Here is an 18,999-nt window from a genome sequence, read left to right on the forward strand (position 1 = left end):
ACCAGGGTTCAATTCCCTGACGGGGAGAAATGCTCTTTTTGCTTAGTGTGGTTCACTGGCATCTCACAGAACTTGATTTGAAGGACACTTTATTTCTGTCAGACATTCGTGTGTTGCAGTAAGATGACCGGGTGGCTGTTCGGGACATCCGGCATGGCTCCAAACAAGAATGAGCAAAAACACATTTACAATAGAACAGAAAATGAGTCGTGATCGTATAGTTTTACGTTTCTCGTCGCTAACACGTGCGGCTATCAGAACCATCGCATCACTCCTCAAATGACTGAAGTTACCTAGACTAGATGAATAACATCATTTAAAGTAGCTAACTTGGCTCTTCTTAACAACATTATATGAAAAACACGAATATTTGTGTTTGTAACTTGATGAAAGGGGATTTATCCCGAACATCCCAAGAAGGGGGTTCACCCGGCACCGCTCCACACAAGAATGGGCGAATGCAGCCCCCATCCCACTGTCCCCACACCAACACCATGGTAACACTATTAGGGGGCATGGTTTTACATGTCCCTTTAGCAATAACTGAACAACGCGTATTCTTCAGCGTTACACTTGCACAAAAAAGCGGGACACGTGGAACCATCTGTCCAGCAGGGGCTGACTTCAACCACGCCCGGATCTGCCAGCAGTTCTTCACAGGACGATGATTGGTCCCAAACCCTGTGTCCTGAGAAGAAGGTTGAAACCAAGCAGCCGCTGTCAAGGGCGGGTTTGGGTTCTCAGATAAAAAGCTCTTGTAGGTTCCACCGAGATTTGAACTCGGATTGCTGGATTCAGAGTCCAGAGTGCTGACCGTTACACCATGGAACCCCACCGTGAGGCCGACGGAAAGACTCACGAAAGAGACTGTGCATCTCTCTGGCTTTTGTAACCCTTTTGTAACCCTTTCTAACCCCCTCGCCTCCCGTCTTAGCGTGACGGCATGACGGCGTTCTGTCACGTGACGTCACGTCTGGCTCGTCACGGAAGCGTTGGTGGTTCAGTGGTAGAATTCTCGCCTGTCACGTGGGAGGCCGGGGTTCGATTCCCGGCCAATGCCCTGCTCTTGCGTGGACCGTCGTTGGCCTTGCTTTCAGTTGATTTGGCCTCTTTGCCGCGTGTAACCTCGTGAGCTAGCACGGCGCTCCGAGTCAGACTACCGTGTCCTCGTTAGTATAGTGGTCAGTATCCCCGCCTGTCACGCGGGAGACCTGACGGGGAGAAATGCTCTTTTTGCTTAGTGTGGTTCACTGGCATCTCACAGAACTTGATTTGAAGGACACTTTATTTCTGTCAGACATTCGTGTGTTGCAGTAAGATGACCGGGTTGGCTATTCGGGACATCCGGCATGGCTCCAAACAAGAATGAGCAAAAACACATTTACAATAGAACAGAAAATGAGTCGTGATCGTATAGTTTTACGTTTCTCGTCGCTAACACGTGCGGCTATCAGAACCATCGCATCACTCCTCAAATGACTGAAGTTACCTAGACTAGATGAATAACATCATTTAAAGTAGCTAACTTGGCTCTTCTTAACAACATTATATGAAAAACACAAATATTTGTGTTTGTAACTTGATGAAAGGGGATTTATCCCGAACATCCCAAGAAGGGGGTTCACCCCGCACCGCTCCACACAAGAATGGGCGAATGCATCCCCCATCCCACTGTCCCCACACCAACACCATGGTAACACTATTAGGGGGCATGGTTTTACATGTCCCTTTAGCAATAACTGAACAACGCGTATTCTTCAGCGTTACACTTGCACAAAAAAAGCGGGACACGTGGAACCATCTGTCCAGCAGGGGCTGACTTCAACCACGCCCGGATCTGCCAGCAGTTCTTCACAGGACGATGATTGATCCCAAACCCTGTGTCCTGAGAAGAAGGTTGAAACCAAGCAGCCGCTGTCAAGGGCGGGTTTGGGTTCTCAGTTAAAAAGCTCTTGTAGGTTCCACCGAGATTTGAACTCGGATTGCTGGATTCAGAGTCCAGAGTGCTGACCGTTACACCATGGAACCGCACCGTGAGGCCGACGGAAAGACTCACGAAAGAGACTGTGCATCTCTCTGGCTTTTGTAACCCTTTTGTAACCCTTTCTAACCCCCTCGCCTCCCGTCTTAGCGTGACGGCATGACGGCGTTCTGTCACGTGACGTCACGTCTGGCTCGTCACGGAAGCGTTGGTGGTTCAGTGGTAGAATTCTCGCCTGTCACGCGGGAGGCCGGGGTTCGATTCCCGGCCAATGCCCTGCTCTTGCGTGGACCGTCGTTGGCCTTGCTTTCAGTTGATTTGGCCTCTTTGCCGCGTGTAACCTCGTGAGCTAGCACGGCGCTCCGAGTCAGACTACCTTGTCCTCGTTAGTATAGTGGTCAGTATCCCCGCCTGTCACGCGGGAGACCAGGGTTCAATTCCCTGACGGGGAGAAATGCTCTTTTTGCTTAGTGTGGTTCACTGGCATCTCACAGAACTTGATTTGAAGGACACTTTATTTCTGTCAGACATTCGTGTGTTGCAGTAAGATGACCGGGTGGCTGTTCGGGACATCCGGCATGGCTCCAAACAAGAATGAGCAAAAACACATTTACAATAGAACAGAAAATGAGTCGTGATCGTATAGTTTTACGTTTCTCGTCGCTAACACGTGCGGCTATCAGAACCATCAAATCACTCCTCAAATGACTGAAGTTACCTAGACTAGATGAATAACATCATTTAAAGTAGCTAACTTGGCTCTTCTTAACAACATTATATGAAAAACACGAATATTTGTGTTTGTAACTTGATGAAAGGGGATTTATCCCGAACATCCCAAGAAGGGGGTTCACCCGGCACCGCTCCACACAAGAATGGGCGAATGCAGCCCCCATCCCACTGTCCCCACACCAACACCATGGTAACACTATTAGGGGGCATGGTTTTACATGTCCCTTTAGCAATAACTGAACAACGCGTATTCTTCAGCGTTACACTTGCACAAAAAAGCGGGACACGTGGAACCATCTGTCCAGCAGGGGCTGACTTCAACCACGCCCGGATCTGCCAGCAGTTCTTCACAGGACGATGATTGGTCCCAAACCCTGTGTCCTGAGAAGAAGGTTGAAACCAAGCAGCCGCTGTCAAGGGCGGGTTTGGGTTCTCAGATAAAAAGCTCTTGTAGGTTCCACCGAGATTTGAACTCGGATTGCTGGATTCAGAGTCCAGAGTGCTGACCGTTACACCATGGAACCCCACCGTGAGGCCGACGGAAAGACTCACGAAAGAGACTGTGCATCTCTCTGGCTTTTGTAACCCTTTTGTAACCCTTTCTAACCCCCTCGCCTCCCGTCTTAGCGTGACGGCATGGCGGCGTTCTGTCACGTGACGTCACGTCTGGCTCGTCACGGAAGCGTTGGTGGTTCAGTGGTAGAATTCTCACCTGTCACGTGGGAGGCCGGGGTTCGATTCCCGGCCAATGCCCTGCTCTTGCGTGGACCGTCGTTGGCCTTGCTTTCAGTTGATTTGGCCTCTTTGCCGCGTGTAACCTCGTGAGCTAGCACGGCGCTCCGAGTCAGACTACCGTGTCCTCGTTAGTATAGTGGTCAGTATCCCCGCCTGTCACGCGGGAGACCTGACGGGGAGAAATGCTCTTTTTGCTTAGTGTGGTTCACTGGCATCTCACAGAACTTGATTTGAAGGACACTTTATTTCTGTCAGACATTCGTGTGTTGCAGTAAGATGACCGGGTGGCTATTCGGGACATCCGGCATGGCTCCAAACAAGAATGAGCAAAAACACATTTACAATAGAACAGAAAATGAGTCGTGATCGTATAGTTTTACGTTTCTCGTCGCTAACACGTGCGGCTATCAGAACCATCGCATCACTCCTCAAATGACTGAAGTTACCTAGACTAGATGAATAACATCATTTAAAGTAGCTAACTTGGCTCTTCTTAACAACATTATATGAAAAACACAAATATTTGTGTTTGTAACTTGATGAAAGGGGATTTATCCCGAACATCCCAAGAAGGGGGTTCACCCCGCACCGCTCCACACAAGAATGGGCGAATGCATCCCCCATCCCACTGTCCCCACACCAACACCATGGTAACACTATTAGGGGGCATGGTTTTACATGTCCCTTTAGCAATAACTGAACAACGCGTATTCTTCAGCGTTACACTTGCACAAAAAAAGCGGGACACGTGGAACCATCTGTCCAGCAGGGGCTGACTTCAACCACGCCCGGATCTGCCAGCAGTTCTTCACAGGACGATGATTGATCCCAAACCCTGTGTCCTGAGAAGAAGGTTGAAACCAAGCAGCCGCTGTCAAGGGCGGGTTTGGGTTCTCAGTTAAAAAGCTCTTGTAGGTTCCACCGAGATTTGAACTCGGATTGCTGGATTCAGAGTCCAGAGTGCTGACCGTTACACCATGGAACCCCACCGTGAGGCCGACGGAAAGACTCACGAAAGAGACTGTGCATCTCTCTGGCTTTTGTAACCCTTTTGTAACCCTTTCTAACCCCCTCGCCTCCCGTCTTAGCGTGACGGCATGACGGCGTTCTGTCACGTGACGTCACGTCTGGCTCGTCACGGAAGCGTTGGTGGTTCAGTGGTAGAATTCTCGCCTGTCACGTGGGAGGCCGGGGTTCGATTCCCGGCCAATGCCCTGCTCTTGCGTGGACCGTCGTTGGCCTTGCTTTCAGTTGATTTGGCCTCTTTGCCGCGTGTAACCTCGTGAGCTAGCACGGCGCTCCGAGTCAGACTACCGTGTCCTCGTTAGTATAGTGGTCAGTATCCCCGCCTGTCACGCGGGAGACCTGACGGGGAGAAATGCTCTTTTTGCTTAGTGTGGTTCACTGGCATCTCACAGAACTTGATTTGAAGGACACTTTATTTCTGTCAGACATTCGTGTGTTGCAGTAAGATGACCGGGTTGGCTATTCGGGACATCCGGCATGGCTCCAAACAAGAATGAGCAAAAACACATTTACAATAGAACAGAAAATGAGTCGTGATCGTATAGTTTTACGTTTCTCGTCGCTAACACGTGCGGCTATCAGAACCATCGCATCACTCCTCAAATGACTGAAGTTACCTAGACTAGATGAATAACATCATTTAAAGTAGCTAACTTGGCTCTTCTTAACAACATTATATGAAAAACACAAATATTTGTGTTTGTAACTTGATGAAAGGGGATTTATCCCGAACATCCCAAGAAGGGGGTTCACCCCGCACCGCTCCACACAAGAATGGGCGAATGCATCCCCCATCCCACTGTCCCCACACCAACACCATGGTAACACTATTAGGGGGCATGGTTTTACATGTCCCTTTAGCAATAACTGAACAACGCGTATTCTTCAGCGTTACACTTGCACAAAAAAAGCGGGACACGTGGAACCATCTGTCCAGCAGGGGCTGACTTCAACCACGCCCGGATCTGCCAGCAGTTCTTCACAGGACGATGATTGATCCCAAACCCTGTGTCCTGAGAAGAAGGTTGAAACCAAGCAGCCGCTGTCAAGGGCGGGTTTGGGTTCTCAGTTAAAAAGCTCTTGTAGGTTCCACCGAGATTTGAACTCGGATTGCTGGATTCAGAGTCCAGAGTGCTGACCGTTACACCATGGAACCGCACCGTGAGGCCGACGGAAAGACTCACGAAAGAGACTGTGCATCTCTCTGGCTTTTGTAACCCTTTTGTAACCCTTTCTAACCCCCTCGCCTCCCGTCTTAGCGTGACGGCATGACGGCGTTCTGTCACGTGACGTCACGTCTGGCTCGTCACGGAAGCGTTGGTGGTTCAGTGGTAGAATTCTCGCCTGTCACGCGGGAGGCCGGGGTTCGATTCCCGGCCAATGCCCTGCTCTTGCGTGGACCGTCGTTGGCCTTGCTTTCAGTTGATTTGGCCTCTTTGCCGCGTGTAACCTCGTGAGCTAGCACGGCGCTCCGAGTCAGACTACCTTGTCCTCGTTAGTATAGTGGTCAGTATCCCCGCCTGTCACGCGGGAGACCAGGGTTCAATTCCCTGACGGGGAGAAATGCTCTTTTTGCTTAGTGTGGTTCACTGGCATCTCACAGAACTTGATTTGAAGGACACTTTATTTCTGTCAGACATTCGTGTGTTGCAGTAAGATGACCGGGTGGCTGTTCGGGACATCCGGCATGGCTCCAAACAAGAATGAGCAAAAACACATTTACAATAGAACAGAAAATGAGTCGTGATCGTATAGTTTTACGTTTCTCGTCGCTAACACGTGCGGCTATCAGAACCATCAAATCACTCCTCAAATGACTGAAGTTACCTAGACTAGATGAATAACATCATTTAAAGTAGCTAACTTGGCTCTTCTTAACAACATTATATGAAAAACACGAATATTTGTGTTTGTAACTTGATGAAAGGGGATTTATCCCGAACATCCCAAGAAGGGGGTTCACCCGGCACCGCTCCACACAAGAATGGGCGAATGCAGCCCCCATCCCACTGTCCCCACACCAACACCATGGTAACACTATTAGGGGGCATGGTTTTACATGTCCCTTTAGCAATAACTGAACAACGCGTATTCTTCAGCGTTACACTTGCACAAAAAAGCGGGACACGTGGAACCATCTGTCCAGCAGGGGCTGACTTCAACCACGCCCGGATCTGCCAGCAGTTCTTCACAGGACGATGATTGGTCCCAAACCCTGTGTCCTGAGAAGAAGGTTGAAACCAAGCAGCCGCTGTCAAGGGCGGGTTTGGGTTCTCAGATAAAAAGCTCTTGTAGGTTCCACCGAGATTTGAACTCGGATTGCTGGATTCAGAGTCCAGAGTGCTGACCGTTACACCATGGAACCCCACCGTGAGGCCGACGGAAAGACTCACGAAAGAGACTGTGCATCTCTCTGGCTTTTGTAACCCTTTTGTAACCCTTTCTAACCCCCTCGCCTCCCGTCTTAGCGTGACGGCATGACGGCGTTCTGTCACGTGACGTCACGTCTGGCTCGTCACGGAAGCGTTGGTGGTTCAGTGGTAGAATTCTCACCTGTCACGTGGGAGGCCGGGGTTCGATTCCCGGCCAATGCCCTGCTCTTGCGTGGACCGTCGTTGGCCTTGCTTTCAGTTGATTTGGCCTCTTTGCCGCGTGTAACCTCGTGAGCTAGCACGGCGCTCCGAGTCAGACTACCGTGTCCTCGTTAGTATAGTGGTCAGTATCCCCGCCTGTCACGCGGGAGACCTGACGGGGAGAAATGCTCTTTTTGCTTAGTGTGGTTCACTGGCATCTCACAGAACTTGATTTGAAGGACACTTTATTTCTGTCAGACATTCGTGTGTTGCAGTAAGATGACCGGGTGGCTATTCGGGACATCCGGCATGGCTCCAAACAAGAATGAGCAAAAACACATTTACAATAGAACAGAAAATGAGTCGTGATCGTATAGTTTTACGTTTCTCGTCGCTAACACGTGCGGCTATCAGAACCATCGCATCACTCCTCAAATGACTGAAGTTACCTAGACTAGATGAATAACATCATTTAAAGTAGCTAACTTGGCTCTTCTTAACAACATTATATGAAAAACACAAATATTTGTGTTTGTAACTTGATGAAAGGGGATTTATCCCGAACATCCCAAGAAGGGGGTTCATTCGCACCGCTCCACACAAGAATGGGCGAATGCATCCCCCATCCCACTGTCCCCACACCAACACCATGGTAACACTATTAGGGGGCATGGTTTTACATGTCCCTTTAGCAATAACTGAACAACGCGTATTCTTCAGCGTTACACTTGCACAAAAAAAGCGGGACACGTGGAACCATCTGTCCAGCAGGGGCTGACTTCAACCACGCCCGGATCTGCCAGCAGTTCTTCACAGGACGATGATTGATCCCAAACCCTGTGTCCTGAGAAGAAGGTTGAAACCAAGCAGCCGCTGTCAAGGGCGGGTTTGGGTTCTCAGTTAAAAAGCTCTTGTAGGTTCCACCGAGATTTGAACTCGGATTGCTGGATTCAGAGTCCAGAGTGCTGACCGTTACACCATGGAACCCCACCGTGAGGCCGACGGAAAGACTCACGAAAGAGACTGTGCATCTCTCTGGCTTTTGTAACCCTTTTGTAACCCTTTCTAACCCCCTCGCCTCCCGTCTTAGCGTGACGGCATGACGGCGTTCTGTCACGTGACGTCACGTCTGGCTCGTCACGGAAGCGTTGGTGGTTCAGTGGTAGAATTCTCGCCTGTCACGCGGGAGGCCGGGGTTCGATTCCCGGCCAATGCCCTGCTCTTGCGTGGACCGTCGTTGGCCTTGCTTTCAGTTGATTTGGCCTCTTTGCCGCGTGTAACCTCGTGAGCTAGCACGGCGCTCCGAGTCAGACTACCTTGTCCTCGTTAGTATAGTGGTCAGTATCCCCGCCTGTCACGCGGGAGACCAGGGTTCAATTCCCTGACGGGGAGAAATGCTCTTTTTGCTTAGTGTGGTTCACTGGCATCTCACAGAACTTGATTTGAAGGACACTATTTCTGTCAGACATTCGTGTGTTGCAGTAAGATGACCGGGTGGCTATTCGGGACATCCGGCATGGCTCCAAACAAGAATGAGCAAAAACACATTTACAATAGAACAGAAAATGAGTCGTGATCGTATAGTTTTACGTTTCTCGTCGCTAACACGTGCGGCTATCAGAACCATCGCATCACTCCTCAAATGACTGAAGTTACCTAGACTAGATGAATAACATCATTTAAAGTAGCTAACTTGGCTCTTCTTAACAACATTATATGAAAAACACGAATATTTGTGTTTGTAACTTGATGAAAGGGGATTTATCCCGAACATCCCAAGAAGGGGGTTCACCCCGCACCGCTCCACACAAGAATGGGCGAATGCATCCCCCATCCCACTGTCCCCACACCAACACCATGGTAACACTATTAGAGGCCATGGTTTTACATGTCCCTTTAGCAATAACTGAACAACGCGTATTCTTCAGCGTTACACTTGCACAAATAAAGCGGGACACGTGGAACCATCTGTCCAGCAGGGGCTGACTTCAACCACGCCCGTATCTGCCAGCAGTTCTTCACAGGACGATGATTGGTCCCAAACCCTGTGTCCTGAGAAGAAGGTTGAAACCAAGCAGCCGCTGTCAAGGGCGGGTTTGGGTTCTCAGATAAAAAGCTCTTGTAGGTTCCACCGAGATTTGAACTCGGATTGCTGGATTCAGAGTCCAGAGTGCTGACCGTTACACCATGGAACCCCACCGTGAGGCAGACGGAAAGACTCACGAAAGAGACTGTGCATCTCTCTGGCTTTTGTAACCCTTTTGTAACCCTTTCTAACCCCCTCGCCTCCCGTCTTAGCGTGACGGCATGACGGCGTTCTGTCACGTGACGTCACGTCTGGCTCGTCACGGAAGCGTTGGTGGTTCAGTGGTAGAATTCTCGCCTGTCACGCGGGAGGCCGGGGTTCGATTCCCGGCCAATGCCCTGCTCTTGCGTGGACCGTCGTTGGCCTTGCTTTCAGTTGATTTGGCCTCTTTGCCGCGTGTAACCTCGTGAGCTAGCACGGCGCTCCGAGTCAGATTACCGTGTCCTCGTTAGTATAGTGGTCAGTATCCCGCCTGTCACGCGGGAGACCAGGGTTCAATTCCCTGACGGGGAGAAATGCTCTTTTTGCTTAGTGTGGTTCACTGGCATCTCACAGAACTTGATTTGAAGGACACTTTATTTCTGTCAGACATTCGTGTGTTGCAGTAAGATGACCGGGTGGCTATTCGGGACATCCGGCATGGCTCCAAACAAGAATGAGCAAAAACACATTTACAATAGAACAGAAAATGAGTCGTGATCGTATAGTTTTACGTTTCTCGTCGCTAACACGTGCGGCTATCAGAACCATCGCATCACTCCTCAAATGACTGAAGTTACCTAGACTAGATGAATAACATCATTTAAAGTAGCTAACTTGGCTCTTCTTAACAACATTATATGAAAAACACAAATATTTGTGTTTGTAACTTGATGAAAGGGGATTTATCCCGAACATCCCAAGAAGGGGGTTCACCCCGCACCGCTCCACACAAGAATGGGCGAATGCAGCCCCCATCCCACTGTCCCCACACCAACACCATGGTAACACTATTAGGGGGCATGGTTTTACATGTCCCTTTAGCAATAACTGAACAACGCGTATTCTTCAGCGTTACACTTGCACAAAAAAGCGGGACACGTGGAACCATCTGTCCAGCAGGGGCTGACTTCAACCACGCCCGGATCTGCCAGCAGTTCTTCACAGGACGATGATTGGTCCCAAACCCTGTGTCCTGAGAAGAAGGTTGAAACCAAGCAGCCGCTGTCAAGGGCGGGTTTGGGTTCTCAGATAAAAAGCTCTTGTAGGTTCCACCGAGATTTGAACTCGGATTGCTGGATTCAGAGTCCAGAGTGCTGACCGTTACACCATGGAACCCCACCGTGAGGCCGACGGAAAGACTCACGAAAGAGACTGTGCATCTCTCTGGCTTTTGTAACCCTTTTGTAACCCTTTCTAACCCCCTCGCCTCCCGTCTTAGCGTGACGGCATGACGGCGTTCTGTCACGTGACGTCACGTCTGGCTCGTCACGGAAGCGTTGGTGGTTCAGTGGTAGAATTCTCGCCTGTCACGCGGGAGGCCGGGGTTCGATTCCCGGCCAATGCCCTGCTCTTGCGTGGACCGTCGTTGGCCTTGCTTTCAGTTGATTTGGCCTCTTTGCCGCGTGTAACCTCGTGAGCTAGCACGGCGCTCCGAGTCAGACTACCTTGTCCTCGTTAGTATAGTGGTCAGTATCCCCGCCTGTCACGCGGGAGACCAGGGTTCAATTCCCTGACGGGGAGAAATGCTCTTTTTGCTTAGTGTGGTTCACTGGCATCTCACAGAACTTGATTTGAAGGACACTTTATTTCTGTCAGACATTCGTGTGTTGCAGTAAGATGACCGGGTGGCTGTTCGGGACATCCGGCATGGCTCCAAACAAGAATGAGCAAAAACACATTTACAATAGAACAGAAAATGAGTCGTGATCGTATAGTTTTACGTTTCTCGTCGCTAACACGTGCGGCTATCAGAACCATCAAATCACTCCTCAAATGACTGAAGTTACCTAGACTAGATGAATAACATCATTTAAAGTAGCTAACTTGGCTCTTCTTAACAACATTATATGAAAAACACGAATATTTGTGTTTGTAACTTGATGAAAGGGGATTTATCCCGAACATCCCAAGAAGGGGGTTCACCCGGCACCGCTCCACACAAGAATGGGCGAATGCAGCCCCCATCCCACTGTCCCCACACCAACACCATGGTAACACTATTAGGGGGCATGGTTTTACATGTCCCTTTAGCAATAACTGAACAACGCGTATTCTTCAGCGTTACACTTGCACAAAAAAGCGGGACACGTGGAACCATCTGTCCAGCAGGGGCTGACTTCAACCACGCCCGGATCTGCCAGCAGTTCTTCACAGGACGATGATTGGTCCCAAACCCTGTGTCCTGAGAAGAAGGTTGAAACCAAGCAGCCGCTGTCAAGGGCGGGTTTGGGTTCTCAGATAAAAAGCTCTTGTAGGTTCCACCGAGATTTGAACTCGGATTGCTGGATTCAGAGTCCAGAGTGCTGACCGTTACACCATGGAACCCCACCGTGAGGCCGACGGAAAGACTCACGAAAGAGACTGTGCATCTCTCTGGCTTTTGTAACCCTTTTGTAACCCTTTCTAACCCCCTCGCCTCCCGTCTTAGCGTGACGGCATGACGGCGTTCTGTCACGTGACGTCACGTCTGGCTCGTCACGGAAGCGTTGGTGGTTCAGTGGTAGAATTCTCACCTGTCACGTGGGAGGCCGGGGTTCGATTCCCGGCCAATGCCCTGCTCTTGCGTGGACCGTCGTTGGCCTTGCTTTCAGTTGATTTGGCCTCTTTGCCGCGTGTAACCTCGTGAGCTAGCACGGCGCTCCGAGTCAGACTACCGTGTCCTCGTTAGTATAGTGGTCAGTATCCCCGCCTGTCACGCGGGAGACCTGACGGGGAGAAATGCTCTTTTTGCTTAGTGTGGTTCACTGGCATCTCACAGAACTTGATTTGAAGGACACTTTATTTCTGTCAGACATTCGTGTGTTGCAGTAAGATGACCGGGTGGCTATTCGGGACATCCGGCATGGCTCCAAACAAGAATGAGCAAAAACACATTTACAATAGAACAGAAAATGAGTCGTGATCGTATAGTTTTACGTTTCTCGTCGCTAACACGTGCGGCTATCAGAACCATCGCATCACTCCTCAAATGACTGAAGTTACCTAGACTAGATGAATAACATCATTTAAAGTAGCTAACTTGGCTCTTCTTAACAACATTATATGAAAAACACAAATATTTGTGTTTGTAACTTGATGAAAGGGGATTTATCCCGAACATCCCAAGAAGGGGGTTCACCCCGCACCGCTCCACACAAGAATGGGCGAATGCATCCCCCATCCCACTGTCCCCACACCAACACCATGGTAACACTATTAGGGGGCATGGTTTTACATGTCCCTTTAGCAATAACTGAACAACGCGTATTCTTCAGCGTTACACTTGCACAAAAAAAGCGGGACACGTGGAACCATCTGTCCAGCAGGGGCTGACTTCAACCACGCCCGGATCTGCCAGCAGTTCTTCACAGGACGATGATTGATCCCAAACCCTGTGTCCTGAGAAGAAGGTTGAAACCAAGCAGCCGCTGTCAAGGGCGGGTTTGGGTTCTCAGTTAAAAAGCTCTTGTAGGTTCCACCGAGATTTGAACTCGGATTGCTGGATTCAGAGTCCAGAGTGCTGACCGTTACACCATGGAACCCCACCGTGAGGCCGACGGAAAGACTCACGAAAGAGACTGTGCATCTCTCTGGCTTTTGTAACCCTTTTGTAACCCTTTCTAACCCCCTCGCCTCCCGTCTTAGCGTGACGGCATGACGGCGTTCTGTCACGTGACGTCACGTCTGGCTCGTCACGGAAGCGTTGGTGGTTCAGTGGTAGAATTCTCGCCTGTCACGCGGGAGGCCGGGGTTCGATTCCCGGCCAATGCCCTGCTCTTGCGTGGACCGTCGTTGGCCTTGCTTTCAGTTGATTTGGCCTCTTTGCCGCGTGTAACCTCGTGAGCTAGCACGGCGCTCCGAGTCAGACTACCTTGTCCTCGTTAGTATAGTGGTCAGTATCCCCGCCTGTCACGCGGGAGACCAGGGTTCAATTCCCTGACGGGGAGAAATGCTCTTTTTGCTTAGTGTGGTTCACTGGCATCTCACAGAACTTGATTTGAAGGACACTATTTCTGTCAGACATTCGTGTGTTGCAGTAAGATGACCGGGTGGCTATTCGGGACATCCGGCATGGCTCCAAACAAGAATGAGCAAAAACACATTTACAATAGAACAGAAAATGAGTCGTGATCGTATAGTTTTACGTTTCTCGTCGCTAACACGTGCGGCTATCAGAACCATCGCATCACTCCTCAAATGACTGAAGTTACCTAGACTAGATGAATAACATCATTTAAAGTAGCTAACTTGGCTCTTCTTAACAACATTATATGAAAAACACGAATATTTGTGTTTGTAACTTGATGAAAGGGGATTTATCCCGAACATCCCAAGAAGGGGGTTCACCCCGCACCGCTCCACACAAGAATGGGCGAATGCATCCCCCATCCCACTGTCCCCACACCAACACCATGGTAACACTATTAGAGGCCATGGTTTTACATGTCCCTTTAGCAATAACTGAACAACGCGTATTCTTCAGCGTTACACTTGCACAAATAAAGCGGGACACGTGGAACCATCTGTCCAGCAGGGGCTGACTTCAACCACGCCCGTATCTGCCAGCAGTTCTTCACAGGACGATGATTGGTCCCAAACCCTGTGTCCTGAGAAGAAGGTTGAAACCAAGCAGCCGCTGTCAAGGGCGGGTTTGGGTTCTCAGATAAAAAGCTCTTGTAGGTTCCACCGAGATTTGAACTCGGATTGCTGGATTCAGAGTCCAGAGTGCTGACCGTTACACCATGGAACCCCACCGTGAGGCAGACGGAAAGACTCACGAAAGAGACTGTGCATCTCTCTGGCTTTTGTAACCCTTTTGTAACCCTTTCTAACCCCCTCGCCTCCCGTCTTAGCGTGACGGCATGACGGCGTTCTGTCACGTGACGTCACGTCTGGCTCGTCACGGAAGCGTTGGTGGTTCAGTGGTAGAATTCTCGCCTGTCACGCGGGAGGCCGGGGTTCGATTCCCGGCCAATGCCCTGCTCTTGCGTGGACCGTCGTTGGCCTTGCTTTCAGTTGATTTGGCCTCTTTGCCGCGTGTAACCTCGTGAGCTAGCACGGCGCTCCGAGTCAGATTACCGTGTCCTCGTTAGTATAGTGGTCAGTATCCCCGCCTGTCACGCGGGAGACCAGGGTTCAATTCCCTGACGGGGAGAAATGCTCTTTTTGCTTAGTGTGGTTCACTGGCATCTCACAGAACTTGATTTGAAGGACACTTTATTTCTGTCAGACATTCGTGTGTTGCAGTAAGATGACCGGGTGGCTATTCGGGACATCCGGCATGGCTCCAAACAAGAATGAGCAAAAACACATTTACAATAGAACAGAAAATGAGTCGTGATCGTATAGTTTTACGTTTCTCGTCGCTAACACGTGCGGCTATCAGAACCATCGCATCACTCCTCAAATGACTGAAGTTACCTAGACTAGATGAATAACATCATTTAAAGTAGCTAACTTGGCTCTTCTTAACAACATTATATGAAAAACACGAATATTTGTGTTTGTAACTTGATGAAAGGGGATTTATCCCGAACATCCCAAGAAGGGGGTTCACCCCGCACCGCTCCACACAAGAATGGGCGAATGCAGCCCCCATCCCACTGTCCCCACACCAACACCATGGTAACACTATTAGGGGGCATGGTTTTACATGTCCCTTTAGCAATAACTGAACAACGCGTATTCTTCAGCGTTACACTTGCACAAAAAAAGCGGGACACGTGGAACCATCTGTCCAGCAGGGGCTGACTTCAACCACGCCCGGATCTGCCAGCAGTTCTTCACAGGACGATGATTGGTCCCAAACCCTGTGTCCTGAGAAGAAGGTTGAAACCAAGCAGCCGCTGTCAAGGGCGGGTTTGGGTTCTCAGTTAAAAAGCTCTTGTAGGTTCCACCGAGATTTGAACTCGGATTGCTGGATTCAGAGTCCAGAGTGCTGACCGTTACACCATGGAACCCCACCGTGAGGCCTACGGAAAGACTCACGAAAGAGACTGTGCATCTCTCTGGCTTTTGTAACCCTTTTGTAACCCTTTCTAACCCCCTCGCCTCCCGTCTTAGCGTGACGGCATGACGGCGTTCTGTCACGTGACGTCACGTCTGATTCGTCACGGAAGTGTTGGTGGTTCAGTGGTAGAATTCTCGCCTGTCACGCGGGAGGCCGGGGTTCGATTCCCGGCCAATGCCCTGCTCTTGCGTGGACCGTCGTTGGCCTTGCTTTCAGTTGATTTGGCCTCTTTGCCGCGTGTAACCTCGTGAGCTAGCACGGCGCTCCGAGGCAGACTACCGTGTCCTCGTTAGTATAGTGGTCAGTATCCCCGCCTGTCACGCGGGAGACCAGGGTTCAATTCCCTGACGGGGAGAAATGCTCTTTTTGCTTAGTGTGGTTCACTGGCATCTCACAGAACTTGATTTGAAGGACACTTTATTTCTGTCAGACATTCGTGTGTTGCAGTAAGATGACCGGGTGGCTATTCGGGACATCCGGCATGGCTCCAAACAAGAATGAGCAAAAACACATTTACAATAGAACAGAAAATGAGTCGTGATCGTATAGTTTTACGTTTCTCGTCGCTAACACGTGCGGCTATCAGAACCATCGCATCACTCCTCAAATGACTGAAGTTACCTAGACTAGATGAATAACATCATTTAAAGTAGCTAACTTGGCTCTTCTTAACAACATTATATGAAAAACACGAATATTTGTGTTTGTAACTTGATGAAAGGGGATTTATCCCGAACATCCCAAGAAGGGGGTTCACCCCGCACCGCTCCACACAAGAATGGGCGAATGCAGCCCCCATCCCACTGTCCCCACACCAACACCATGGTAACACTATTAGGGGGCATGGTTTTACATGTCCCTTTAGCAATAACTGAACAACGCGTATTCTTCAGCGTTACACTTGCACAAAAAAAGCGGGACACGTGGAACCATCTGTCCAGCAGGGGCTGACTTCAACCACGCCCGGATCTGCCAGCAGTTCTTCACAGGACGATGATTGGTCCCAAACCCTGTGTCCTGAGAAGAAGGTTGAAACCAAGCAGCCGCTGTCAAGGGCGGGTTTGGGTTCTCAGTTAAAAAGCTCTTGTAGGTTCCACCGAGATTTGAACTCGGATTGCTGGATTCAGAGTCCAGAGTGCTGACCGTTACACCATGGAACCCCACCGTGAGGCCGACGGAAAGACTCACGAAAGAGACTGTGCATCTCTCTGGCTTTTGTAACCCTTTTGTAACCCTTTCTAACCCCCTCGCCTCCCGTCTTAGCGTGACGGCATGACGGCGTTCTGTCACGTGACGTCACGTCTGATTCGTCACGGAAGCGTTGGTGGTTCAGTGGTAGAATTCTCGCCTGTCACGCGGGAGGCCGGGGTTCGATTCCCGGCCAATGCCCTGCTCTTGCGTGGACCGTCGTTGGCCTTGCTTTCAGTTGATTTGGCCTCTTTGCCGCGTGTAACCTCGTGAGCTAGCACGGCGCTCCGAGTCAGACTACCGTGTCCTCGTTAGTATAGTGGTCAGTATCCCCGCCTGTCACGCGGGAGACCAGGGTTCAATTCCCTGACGGGGAGAAATGCTCTTTTTGCTTAGTGTGGTTCACTGGCATCTCACAGAACTTGATTTGAAGGACACTTTATTTCTGTCAGACATTCGTGTGTTGCAGTAAGATGACCGGGTGGCTATTCGGGACATCCGGCATGGCTCCAAACAAGAATGAGCAAAAACACATTTACAATAGAACAGAAAATGAGTCGTGATCGTATAGTTTTACGTTTCTCGTCGCTAACACGTGCGGCTATCAGAACCATCGCATCACTCCTCAAATGACTGAAGTTACCTAGACTAGATGAATAACATCATTTAAAGTAGCTAACTTGGCTCTTCTTAACAACATTATATGAAAAACACGAATATTTGTGTTTGTAACTTGATGAAAGGGGATTTATCCCGAACATCCCAAGAAGGGGGTTCACCCCGCACCGCTCCACACAAGAATGGGCGAATGCAGCCCCCATCCCACTGTCCCCACACCAACACCATGGTAACACTATTAGGGGGCATGGTTTTACATGTCCCTTTAGCAATAACTGAACAACGCGTATTCTTCAGCGTTACACTTGCACAAAAAAGCGGGACACGTGGAACCATCTGTCCAGCAGGGGCTGACTTCAACCACGCCCGGATCTGCCAGCAGTTCTTCACAGGACGATGATTGGTCCCAAACCCTGTGTCCTGAGAAGAAGGTTGAAACCAAGCAGCCGCTGTCAAGGGCGGGTTTGGGTTCTCAGATAAAAAGCTCTTGTAGGTTCCACCGAGATTTGAACTCGGATTGCTGGATTCAGAGTCCAGAGTGCTGACCGTTACACCATGGAACCCCACCGTGAGGCCGACGGAAAGACTCACGAAAGAGACTGTGCATCTCTCTGGCTTTTGTAACCCTTTTGTAACCCTTTCTAACCCCCTCGCCTCCCGTCTTAGCGTGACGGCATGACGGCGTTCTGTCACGTGACGTCACGTCTGGCTCGTCACGGAAGAGTTGGTGGTTCAGTGGTAGAATTCTCGCCTGTCACGCGGGAGGCCGGGGTTCGATTCCCGGCCAATGCCCTGCTCTTGCGTGGACCGTCGTTGGCCTTGCTTTCAGTTGATTTGGCCTCTTTGCCGCGTGTAACCTCGTGAGCTAGCACGGCGCTCCGAGTCAGACTACCGTGTCCTCGTTAGTATAGTGGTCAGTATCCCCGCCTGTCACGCGGGAGACCAGGGTTCAATTCCCTGACGGGGAGAAATGCTCTTTTTGCTTAGTGTGGTTCACTGGCATCTCACAGAACTTGATTTGAAGGACACTTTATTTCTGTCAGACATTCGTGTGTTGCAGTAAGATGACCGGGTGGCTATTCGGGACATCCGGCATGGCTCCAAACAAGAATGAGCAAAAACACATTTACAATAGAACAGAAAATGAGTCGTGATCGTATAGTTTTACGTTTCTCGTCGCTAACACGTGCGGCTATCAGAACCATCGCATCACTCCTCAAATGACTGAAGTTACCTAGACTAGATGAATAACATCATTTAAAGTAGCTAACTTGGCTCTTCTTAACAACATTATATGAAAAACACGAATATTTGTGTTTGTAACTTGATGAAAGGGGATTTATCCCGAACATCCCAAGAAGGGGGTTCACCCGGCACCGCTCCACACAAGAATGGGCGAATGCAGCCCCCATCCCACTGTCCCCACACCAACACCATGGTAACACTATTAGGGGGCATGGTTTTACATGTCCCTTTAGCAATAACTGAACAACGCGTATTCTTCAGCGGTACACTTGCACAAAAAAGCGGGACACGTGGAACCATCTGTCCAGCAGGGGCTGACTTCAACCACGCCCGGATCTGCCAGCAGTTCTTCACAGGACGATGATTGGTCCCAAACCCTGTGTCCTGAGAAGAAGGTTGAAACCAAGCAGCCGCTGTCAAGGGCGGGTTTGGGTTCTCAGATAAAAAGCTCTTGTAGGTTCCACCGAGATTTGAACTCGGATTGCTGGATTCAGAGTCCAGAGTGCTGACCGTTACACCATGGAACCCCACCGTGAGGCCGACGGAAAGACTCACGAAAGAGACTGTGCATCTCTCTGGATTTTGTAACCCTTTTGTAACCCTTTCTAACCCCCTCGCCTCCCGT

General features: G+C 50.0%; 24 non-coding genes across 24 annotated transcripts; 8 read left to right on the top strand and 16 right to left on the bottom strand.

Moving 5' to 3' along the window:
* Window positions 1–759: 759 nt before the first annotated feature.
* On the bottom strand, window positions 760–831 carry trnaq-cug (transfer RNA glutamine (anticodon CUG)). The gene has a single exon. It is a non-coding gene; the product is annotated as a tRNA-Gln (tRNA).
* Window positions 832–1,956: 1,125 nt separating this feature from the next.
* On the bottom strand, window positions 1,957–2,028 carry trnaq-cug (transfer RNA glutamine (anticodon CUG)). Its single transcript has one exon. It is a non-coding gene; the product is annotated as a tRNA-Gln (tRNA).
* A 158-nt stretch (window positions 2,029–2,186) lies between these two features.
* Window positions 2,187–2,257, top strand: trnad-guc (transfer RNA aspartic acid (anticodon GUC)). The gene has a single exon. It is a non-coding gene; the product is annotated as a tRNA-Asp (tRNA).
* Window positions 2,258–3,165: 908 nt separating this feature from the next.
* trnaq-cug (transfer RNA glutamine (anticodon CUG)) lies at window positions 3,166–3,237 on the bottom strand. The gene has a single exon. It is a non-coding gene; the product is annotated as a tRNA-Gln (tRNA).
* A 1,124-nt stretch (window positions 3,238–4,361) lies between these two features.
* trnaq-cug (transfer RNA glutamine (anticodon CUG)) lies at window positions 4,362–4,433 on the bottom strand. The gene has a single exon. It is a non-coding gene; the product is annotated as a tRNA-Gln (tRNA).
* Window positions 4,434–5,558: 1,125 nt separating this feature from the next.
* Window positions 5,559–5,630, bottom strand: trnaq-cug (transfer RNA glutamine (anticodon CUG)). Its single transcript has one exon. It is a non-coding gene; the product is annotated as a tRNA-Gln (tRNA).
* Window positions 5,631–5,788: 158 nt separating this feature from the next.
* Window positions 5,789–5,859, top strand: trnad-guc (transfer RNA aspartic acid (anticodon GUC)). The gene has a single exon. It is a non-coding gene; the product is annotated as a tRNA-Asp (tRNA).
* A 908-nt stretch (window positions 5,860–6,767) lies between these two features.
* trnaq-cug (transfer RNA glutamine (anticodon CUG)) lies at window positions 6,768–6,839 on the bottom strand. Its single transcript has one exon. It is a non-coding gene; the product is annotated as a tRNA-Gln (tRNA).
* Window positions 6,840–7,962: 1,123 nt separating this feature from the next.
* trnaq-cug (transfer RNA glutamine (anticodon CUG)) lies at window positions 7,963–8,034 on the bottom strand. Its single transcript has one exon. It is a non-coding gene; the product is annotated as a tRNA-Gln (tRNA).
* A 158-nt stretch (window positions 8,035–8,192) lies between these two features.
* On the top strand, window positions 8,193–8,263 carry trnad-guc (transfer RNA aspartic acid (anticodon GUC)). Its single transcript has one exon. It is a non-coding gene; the product is annotated as a tRNA-Asp (tRNA).
* Window positions 8,264–9,170: 907 nt separating this feature from the next.
* Window positions 9,171–9,242, bottom strand: trnaq-cug (transfer RNA glutamine (anticodon CUG)). Its single transcript has one exon. It is a non-coding gene; the product is annotated as a tRNA-Gln (tRNA).
* Window positions 9,243–9,400: 158 nt separating this feature from the next.
* Window positions 9,401–9,471, top strand: trnad-guc (transfer RNA aspartic acid (anticodon GUC)). The gene has a single exon. It is a non-coding gene; the product is annotated as a tRNA-Asp (tRNA).
* Window positions 9,472–10,378: 907 nt separating this feature from the next.
* Window positions 10,379–10,450, bottom strand: trnaq-cug (transfer RNA glutamine (anticodon CUG)). The gene has a single exon. It is a non-coding gene; the product is annotated as a tRNA-Gln (tRNA).
* A 158-nt stretch (window positions 10,451–10,608) lies between these two features.
* trnad-guc (transfer RNA aspartic acid (anticodon GUC)) lies at window positions 10,609–10,679 on the top strand. The gene has a single exon. It is a non-coding gene; the product is annotated as a tRNA-Asp (tRNA).
* A 908-nt stretch (window positions 10,680–11,587) lies between these two features.
* Window positions 11,588–11,659, bottom strand: trnaq-cug (transfer RNA glutamine (anticodon CUG)). The gene has a single exon. It is a non-coding gene; the product is annotated as a tRNA-Gln (tRNA).
* A 1,124-nt stretch (window positions 11,660–12,783) lies between these two features.
* Window positions 12,784–12,855, bottom strand: trnaq-cug (transfer RNA glutamine (anticodon CUG)). Its single transcript has one exon. It is a non-coding gene; the product is annotated as a tRNA-Gln (tRNA).
* Window positions 12,856–13,013: 158 nt separating this feature from the next.
* On the top strand, window positions 13,014–13,084 carry trnad-guc (transfer RNA aspartic acid (anticodon GUC)). The gene has a single exon. It is a non-coding gene; the product is annotated as a tRNA-Asp (tRNA).
* Window positions 13,085–13,991: 907 nt separating this feature from the next.
* On the bottom strand, window positions 13,992–14,063 carry trnaq-cug (transfer RNA glutamine (anticodon CUG)). The gene has a single exon. It is a non-coding gene; the product is annotated as a tRNA-Gln (tRNA).
* Window positions 14,064–14,221: 158 nt separating this feature from the next.
* On the top strand, window positions 14,222–14,292 carry trnad-guc (transfer RNA aspartic acid (anticodon GUC)). Its single transcript has one exon. It is a non-coding gene; the product is annotated as a tRNA-Asp (tRNA).
* A 909-nt stretch (window positions 14,293–15,201) lies between these two features.
* Window positions 15,202–15,273, bottom strand: trnaq-cug (transfer RNA glutamine (anticodon CUG)). The gene has a single exon. It is a non-coding gene; the product is annotated as a tRNA-Gln (tRNA).
* A 1,138-nt stretch (window positions 15,274–16,411) lies between these two features.
* On the bottom strand, window positions 16,412–16,483 carry trnaq-cug (transfer RNA glutamine (anticodon CUG)). Its single transcript has one exon. It is a non-coding gene; the product is annotated as a tRNA-Gln (tRNA).
* Window positions 16,484–16,641: 158 nt separating this feature from the next.
* On the top strand, window positions 16,642–16,712 carry trnad-guc (transfer RNA aspartic acid (anticodon GUC)). The gene has a single exon. It is a non-coding gene; the product is annotated as a tRNA-Asp (tRNA).
* Window positions 16,713–17,620: 908 nt separating this feature from the next.
* Window positions 17,621–17,692, bottom strand: trnaq-cug (transfer RNA glutamine (anticodon CUG)). Its single transcript has one exon. It is a non-coding gene; the product is annotated as a tRNA-Gln (tRNA).
* Window positions 17,693–18,829: 1,137 nt separating this feature from the next.
* On the bottom strand, window positions 18,830–18,901 carry trnaq-cug (transfer RNA glutamine (anticodon CUG)). The gene has a single exon. It is a non-coding gene; the product is annotated as a tRNA-Gln (tRNA).
* Window positions 18,902–18,999: the final 98 nt, after the last annotated feature.

This window comes from Osmerus eperlanus, chromosome 15 (assembly GCF_963692335.1).
Source record: "Osmerus eperlanus chromosome 15, fOsmEpe2.1, whole genome shotgun sequence".
NCBI classification, from domain to species: Eukaryota; Metazoa; Chordata; class Actinopteri; order Osmeriformes; family Osmeridae; genus Osmerus; species Osmerus eperlanus.